Source organism: Nannospalax galili, unplaced genomic scaffold, assembly GCF_000622305.1.
Source record: "Nannospalax galili isolate Female #2095 unplaced genomic scaffold, S.galili_v1.0 scaffold206, whole genome shotgun sequence".
NCBI lineage: Eukaryota > Metazoa > Chordata > Mammalia > Rodentia > Spalacidae > Nannospalax > Nannospalax galili.
The window spans coordinates 6,542,682-6,550,692 of NW_008358101.1; the positions used below are offsets into that span (position 1 = coordinate 6,542,682).

The 8,011-nt window shown below is 39.0% G+C and overlaps 1 pseudogene; it reads right to left on the reverse strand.

Annotated features, from left to right (window-relative positions):
* Window positions 1–1,765: 1,765 nt before the first annotated feature.
* On the reverse strand, window positions 1,766–2,008 carry LOC103752510 (annotated as a pseudogene).
* Between the last annotated feature and the right edge of the window lie 6,003 nt (window positions 2,009–8,011).

Genomic DNA, 8,011 nt, shown 5'->3' on the forward strand with positions numbered 1-8,011 from the left:
TAGAGCTTGCTGCTGGTCTCTCTTGCTTTCCTTATAAAGACGCTAATCCTATCAAGGTTGCCCCATCTCCACTATGTCATCTAAACCTAATTACTTCCCCCCAACTCCTTCAAATATCATACTTTTTTGTAGGAGGGGGACACAAGAGTAAAATAAACTTTTTGATTTGGAAGAAGCATTTTGTGGCCTTTGTCAAAGAATCCAAGAGGAAATAAAGCAAAAAATCAGAAAGCCAAACAATAATGTCCATTGTTATCATTTGAAGAATGGTGTTCCACAGAGCTGTTTTACTGGAAGAGACCTGATAGGATCTGGGAAGTTGAATTCAGTGATGGAGCAAGTCCCTGGCCTGTGTGAGATCCTGCACTTGATCCCCAGGAGATAGAAATGGGAGGAGGGCGGGAGGAAGAAAGAAAGATAGGAAGTGAGGAAGAGGGTATAGAGAGGTGGGGGGGGCAGGAGAGGGATGGGGAGAGAGAGAGAGAGAGAGAGAGAGAGAGAGAGAGAGAGAGAGAGAGAATTTGAGTATTTTCATAAGCCTGTAGGTTAAGGTACCTCCTAAAGAATAGTTTGATGATTTAAAGATATTGGAGAGAAAAGAGATGACTAATGACCAGAGGAGCAATATCCTTCAAGTAATAGGAAAGATTGCTTTAGGAGAAAGAAAAATTGAAAAGAAAGCAAGACTGTTGGGATTAGAGAAGAGGAAGTTAGGTCGGGCCCAGGAAAACATGAAGATGTTAACAGAGCCAGGTTTATGGGCATCAGCACTTACACAGGGCTCACTCCAAGAGAGGATGCTTGGTTTGATATTCTGAAATTCTTTGGAGTTCTTATTGACGTTGAACTTCATAGTGGTAAATAAGGAACAGAGGACAACAGAGCATGTGCACACAAGCAGGTTGCACTTGGCAGCAGGGAACACAGGCTCAAGCATATGCTTGATGGGAATCATGACATACATGTGCACAACTTAAGTGGTCAGGAAAGCTACAGATCTCTGAAAGGGTGATAGGATCTGAGACCTGGCTCCAGAGTGACGGTTACTATGGTGGCCAGCAACAGCAGTGAAGGCATCCCCAGCTGAAGCTCAGGGAAAGAGGAGGGGCTCAGCATGAGGTGCATCAGGACCTCTGATGGTGTGCGTGGGGGGGGGCAGACTTAGTTTCCCAGGATCCTGACTGTTCTTAATCTCCCAGGATCCTGACTGTGCTATCTGCCAAATACAAACATTCTAGCATGAACACTGGGAAAGGAAGTGGTGGTGGGCAACCAGCACAGGTTATAAACAAACTATTGCAAAATAAAAGTGTTGTGTATGAGCATTGCTATCCAATGCATCACTGTTAGAATTTTTCAGATGTCAGTGCTGATGATATGGCTCATTGGGTGAAGGTGCTTGCTGCTAAACCTGACAACCTAAGTTTGATCCCCTGGGATCTGCATGGTAGAAGAAGAGAAACAGTTCCCACAAGTTGTCCTCTGACCTCTACAAGTGTACCATGGCATGCCCACATCCCCTCCCAATTAAAATAAATAAATGTAAAAAGAAATTTTTAAATAATTTCAAAGTTCAGAATATCTGGTTTTGAAAATACTGTAATACTGCCAAACAATAACTATGAAATTGTCATTGTATCAATTAACTTTTTTAAATGATTTAAGTGACTTTTATTTCTTTAGCTATGTCATGTTTTAATAAGCAGAAGATTGTTTACATGACAAGTTAGTTTTGAAAAATTCTGCATTAGGTTAACCTTGACAGTTACTTACCCTTCCATTCCTTTGGAGTAACTCTACCAATAGGAGATAGGCTCCATTGTATTCCCATCTGTGTGATAGAAAACACATATCCAACAAAGCAGAAAACAGACCCACTAATTAGCAAAATATTGCCTTATTTGTCATGAAAACCGGCTGAGGGCTTTGTTTGGCTCTGTCTTGTCATAATTTGCTGAATACTTCGAAGCTTGAGACTGTTTAGTACATATCTGGCCAAGGGAAACATCTTGAAGGAGATAGGATTTTTATTGATTGCAGCAACAGGTCTATTTCCAAAGACCTAGCTTATGGTCTCAACATCAAGTGAGAAGGAAACTTGTAGAAACACTGAAGGGCAGATGCTCTCTTCAAAAAGTTCAGGACTCAGCTTCCAGCCATGCCACAGGCAAAAGCCAAAGAAGATGGTGGCCAGGTGAATAGTTCGGTTATTACCTCCTGTATCAATTAACTTTTAGGATGAAATTTAGACAGCATGAAACTGGTATCAAGAGCTAATTCTTTTTAGGAAAATTGTTCATAAGAATTATGAATTATTAGCTTTAGGTATACTAAAGTCCATGTTTCAAAGTAACTTATCAGTAATTAATTTTTTACATTTATTAATTTAGTTGGGATGTGTGTGTGTGTATACACTTACAACATAGCAGGCATGTGGAGGTCAGAGGATAACTTGTAAGATTTAGTTCTCGCCTTCACTGTGTGAGTTTCAGGAATCAAATTCAAGCCATCAGGCACGGACGGTGGCAAGCACCTTTATCTGCCAAACCATCTTGTCAGCCCAATTAATCAGTAATATATCTCAATGTTATTATAGTCAAAAAACCTCTTAATAGCAGTTGACAGCTTCAATAAAAGTTACATCACAGAAAGATCCTTCTCAAAATTAAGCCATTTAAAAATGACTGGCAATTTTGAATTTAAAGAGCTAGTGGCATTATTTTTAGTCATCTTAATTAAAAACGAAGTTGCTAAAAGTAAAAATATTGACAACAGTAAGTGAAAACAAGAAGTGAATTTGTAGGAAAGTGAGTCAGATTTTTTTTTTTTTTGCTTGAGACAACGTCTCCACTGTAGCCTAGGTTGAGTATGAGAATTACAGAAGTGAGCCACCACTTCTGGCTCAAAAAATATTTTGTAATTAAGATAATTTACTAATAAAATGTTGTTGTGGTTGTATTAAATAAAATTATTATACTAGGTTTTTTTTTTTTTTTTCTTTTTTGAGACAGGGTCTCCCTGTAGCCCCAGCTGTCCTGGAACTCACTATGTAGACCAGGCTGGCCTTGATCTCACAGAGATCTGCCTGTCTCTGCCTCCCTAGTGCTAGGATTAAAGGCATGCGCCACCATGCCCAGCAATATACTAGTATTTTTTGCAATTTTAAATTTGTTTTATCTCATGTGTCGCTGTTATCCCTAATATAAGTAATGAAATATTAAAAGGGAAAATTTTTGTTTTAGTACATTTAACTGTAACTTAAAAAATAAGAGTAATGCATTTTCAATTTTGCATCAAATCCTGCTAATTATGTATTTGAATCTGGTGTGAGGGTAAAAGTTGAAGGAGACAGTCCTGATATAATGAGAGAGTCCTTAATGTTAGCTTGAGGGAACATTTGAAAGGTTTAAATGTTATACGAAATCAGAGAAATAATGAGAACTTCAAAGTACTTTCACTATGATAATGTATACTTTTTTATTAGAATATTTACAATATAGATTTTATAGGCAATATAAAGAATATTGCAGATGCAGTGGGATCAGGAATCGAAGCTCATCCTTTACTACCTAGTGAGTTTGAGGCCAGCTTGAGCTATGTGAGACCCTGTCTCAACAAAATCAAACAAAATAAAGGATATTACATTTGAAGACTAATCTATTACTACCAAAACATTTGCCAGGTTTAGTATTATATTGTGAAAAGTGAAATACCAAATTGGACTCAATGGTTTAAAAAAAAAAAGACACAAAATTGGGTGGGTAGGGAAGGGGGAGGTGGACCTGGGAGGAGTTGGGGGAGGGAGTAAATATAATCAAAATACAATGTATGACATTCTACAGTAATTAATCAAATTGAAAAGAAAATGAGGGCCTAGAGAGATGGCTCAGTGGATGGCCAACAGCACTGGCTGCTCTTGCAGGGTACCTGGGTCCTGGGTTCAGTTCTCAGCACCCATATGGTGGCTAACAACCATCTGTAACTCCAATTCCAGGGGATCTAATGCCCTCTTCTAGCCTCCACATGTATGCATTTGGTATACTTACATACATGCAGGTAAAACATTTGTATACATTAAAAAAATCAAAAAAACTTTTAAAAATATTTCAAAAAGAAAGTGAGATACAATTAGCTTGAACTGGTAGTGTGCCAATGTCTCATTCACTATGGATAAGAGAATAACTCTGATAATGGCATGTAAACTGTAGAGTGCCATAAGAGCTACAATCATTAAATATAGTTTTGGTAAACTATGAATTTTTAAGTTGTAATTTTTGTGTTTAAAAGTATATATTTTCAGATTACTAAATTGGCCATATGCTCTTTGTTGAAATTTTAAAATGTTTTGTTACAGAGAGGAAAATTATTGGCCATCCTGGGCCACAGAGCAAGTTCATAGTTTAGCCTCAGCTACATGGTGAGATCCTATCTCAAAACAACAAAAAGTAGACCAAAATTTTAGTCACATCTCTCTCTCAAAATCTAGTTCTGTTGTCATTTTATCATGTTTTCATTCAGATTTTTGCTCTGCAAATTAATCAGAATGTGGTTACCATCATGTAGTTCCACGGTGCATAAACTCTTCATGAATACTGCTCTAGTGCTCATACAAGAGCTCATTATGTAGCTCTGTCATACATGACTCATCCACTTCATCACTGTTGGACATTAGGATGTTTCTAACTTTCTGGTAGTTTTGTATAATTGTATGAAGATTCTTAGTTTAACTTCTTTCCAGTGGAAATTTACCTGAAATTAAATGTAATCATATTAAATTGAAGTTGCTCTGTAGACAATCTTAGTCTGGCCTGGAGGTGACAGAGTTCTGCTTGCCTTTACCTCCTCCCGAGTGCTGGGATTAAAGGCAAGTGCCCCCATGCCTGGCTTGCCTACCTCCCCCTTTTTTTCAAATATGCAAAACTGAGTTACTGATCTATTTGCATCTTAGCTCCTAAGAATAATGTGCATAAATATTATTATTCTTGATCAGGGAAAGGTGAAAAGAACGCACTGAAGCTAACCTCGCCACACAAGAAATTGGCTTTAAAGAGCTTAATTTCTGTTACATGACCTCACAATGGAAAATACTTGACTAGTTCTTTGGGGGGGGGTGACAATAACGACGATGATGACGACGATGATGGGATGGGACGCAGATGACAGACGACTAGGCAAAACCTCAGATGTATGATCGGCTGAACTGGTCATGAAAGAAGCTCCAGATGGAAACAGGCTGAGGATCCCTGACACAAAAAATGAGCTGAAAGCTCTTTAAATGTAAATAGGTGAATTTAAATTTTCCCAAATGACCAGTATAACCAGCCATCTTTCACTTGTTCTCTATTCCAGTTCAATCTAACTATTACTGGCTGTTTCGGGATATTTATTTTGTGGTCAGAAGACTTGAAAGAGTTAATGTACTTTGCAAAATGCCAAACTTGAATTTGAAACTAATTTACTCCCACAGCAGGATCTGGCTTATTAGAGCTTCAGATATGTCTAAAGAAAATTCTATGTTCGATGCATCACTGCAGCGCTTGCTGTCTCGCTGGGAGCCCACGTGAAAAGAGCTTAACAGAGTAAACTTATTTTTGCCTTTTTCTTCCCATGAGATTTCCACAAAACAGCTGGCCTTTTCTAAAATGAAATTGACTATCCATTTAGGAGATTTAAGAAAGGCCTAATTAGTACTGTGGACTGATTGGGGAGGGTTGCTATTTTTATTTTCAAAATCACATACAGAGGAGCATTTGTTTGGTGACTTGCTTGTAAAATTACTTTTCACTAACTATAGTATTAGAATCTGGCAGTTGCATATGAACAAAGCCCAGATGTTTAAAAAAATTTTTTATTTTTATTTTATGTGCATGAGTGTTTTGCCTGCATGTATATAAAAATAACACATGTATACCTGGTATCTATGGAGACCAGAAGAGAGCATCAGATCTCCTGGAACTGGACTTGGAGGTGATCTTTAAACACCATGTGGCTGTTGGGAACCAAACCTGGGTCCTTTGTAAGAACAGCAATTGGTCTTAACCATTGAACCATCTGTGGTGGTTTGAATGAAAATGTCCTCCAAGGCTCTAAGTATTTGGATATTTTGTCCCTAGTTGTTGACACTGTTTTGGGAGGTTTTAGGAGGTGTGGCCTTGCTGGAGGAAGTGTGTCACTGGGGGCGGGCTTTGGGAGTGCTTAAGCCTTGCTGGATTTTCAGTGGCTCTCTGCTTCCTGTGGCTGCTTCCCCTTGTTACCATGCTTTCTCACCATGACAAACTCTGATCCCTGTGGAACCATAAGCTCAAATAAACTTTTCCTTCTCCAAGTTCTTTTGGTCATGGTGTTTATCACAACAACAGAAAAGTTACTAATACACCATCTCTCCAACCCCCAGACTTTTTTTTTTTAATTGCTGAGAATGAATTCATCCTAATTGTGGCCCAGTCTCTCCATGATTTTGTAATTTTTCAAGGCAAGAAACAGTGGCAGCCCTGACCTCTAGTTTCTGCAGATGTCTTATTAGTTTTTCCAAGTGGAGAGTAAGGCTAATGTCCATTCAAAGGCCTTTCCTTTAGGGTTGAATAGAGATAATAGGACAGCACAGGAGTCCTTCAGTTGAAGAAATAGTGGCCCCTCCCAACATCTCTAGCCCCATCCTGACCTGTGATTGGTCTGTTGACATCAAGCCAGTCTTTATCTTCAACAAAAATTATGACTAATACAAAATTATCCATTTGGGCAGCTATAACAAAAATACTTTAGACCAGGTAATTTGTTTAGTTACTAAAATATTTACTTAAGTTTTAATAGTGTATGTGTGTGTGTGTGTGTGTGTGTGTGTGTGTGTGTATGTAAGCATGCATATGTGAATGTGGGTGCCTGCAGAGGCCAGAGGTGTCTGATCCATTGGAGCTGGAGTTACGGGTGTTTACAAGCCACCTCACATGGGTGCTGGGAACCAAACTTAGGTCCTCTTCAAGAGCAGTACACCCTCTTAACTGCTGAGGCATCCCTCCAGCCCCTGACTGGGTAATTTATAAACAAGAAAAATGTATTGTGCACACTTCTGCAGGTTGAAAGTTCAAAACAAAAGCACCAGAAGGTTTGGTGGCTGGTAAGGGCCTATTTCAGTATGTCCTCAACTGGAAGAAGGGCTCTCTGTTTTTTCAAGTTTCTTTAATAAAGGCACAGCCTTCATGCCTTAATCACTTCCTCAAAGGCTCTACTGATTTTCTTTTCTTTTTTTTAAAATATAACTCAATTTTTTTATTTGTTGATTTTTTTGTGCATATCATACAGAACATCCCAAACAATCTTATTCATCTATATACCCACTTTCCAAATGGCACCTTCCTATAGCCTCCCCCCTCCACTAGAGCCCTTATACTCTGTCATCCCTGTTATTGTCCACTGTCTTGTCAGTGTCCCCAGCTGTTCCCTAGTGCTTGTCCTCCGTCTGCTGAATCTGGTCAGCTTATCTAGAGTTCCTTGTTTTAGGAAGATCAGCTGTTCCTCATCTAGTAGCAATCAATTGTCAGTATTCCTTTAGATAACACTGGGTTCTGCTGTTCATTTTCCCAGTTCTGTGCTGGGTTACTGTCTGGGAGTCTCTTGGGCCCCTCTGACCAAGAACTCAAAGGAAGGTATCTCCTATCTGGCATTGTTTCTTGTTATGTAGCCTTTAGCTATACATATGGACTCTTAAAAAATTATATTAACCTCTTTAATCTTTGGTTATACTTTCCTTTTGGGTGTTTGAGACTATAAAGTTGGCCCAGATAAACCAATTTATTTTGCTAGGAAGGCCATTTGAGGAACACCTCAGGGGTCACGTGGGCTTGGGAGGAGACCCTGGCTCCTTTCTTTTACCAGTTCCACCTATGTGAAGATAAGTCAAAAGTCCTGCATGACCATGGTTGGTTTTGCTTGGAAGCATGGAGGAAATGATTCCTCTGTGTTGACCCTCCTCTTTGTAGACTGGACACTGGTTCAAGTCCATCTGGTGGGGTCT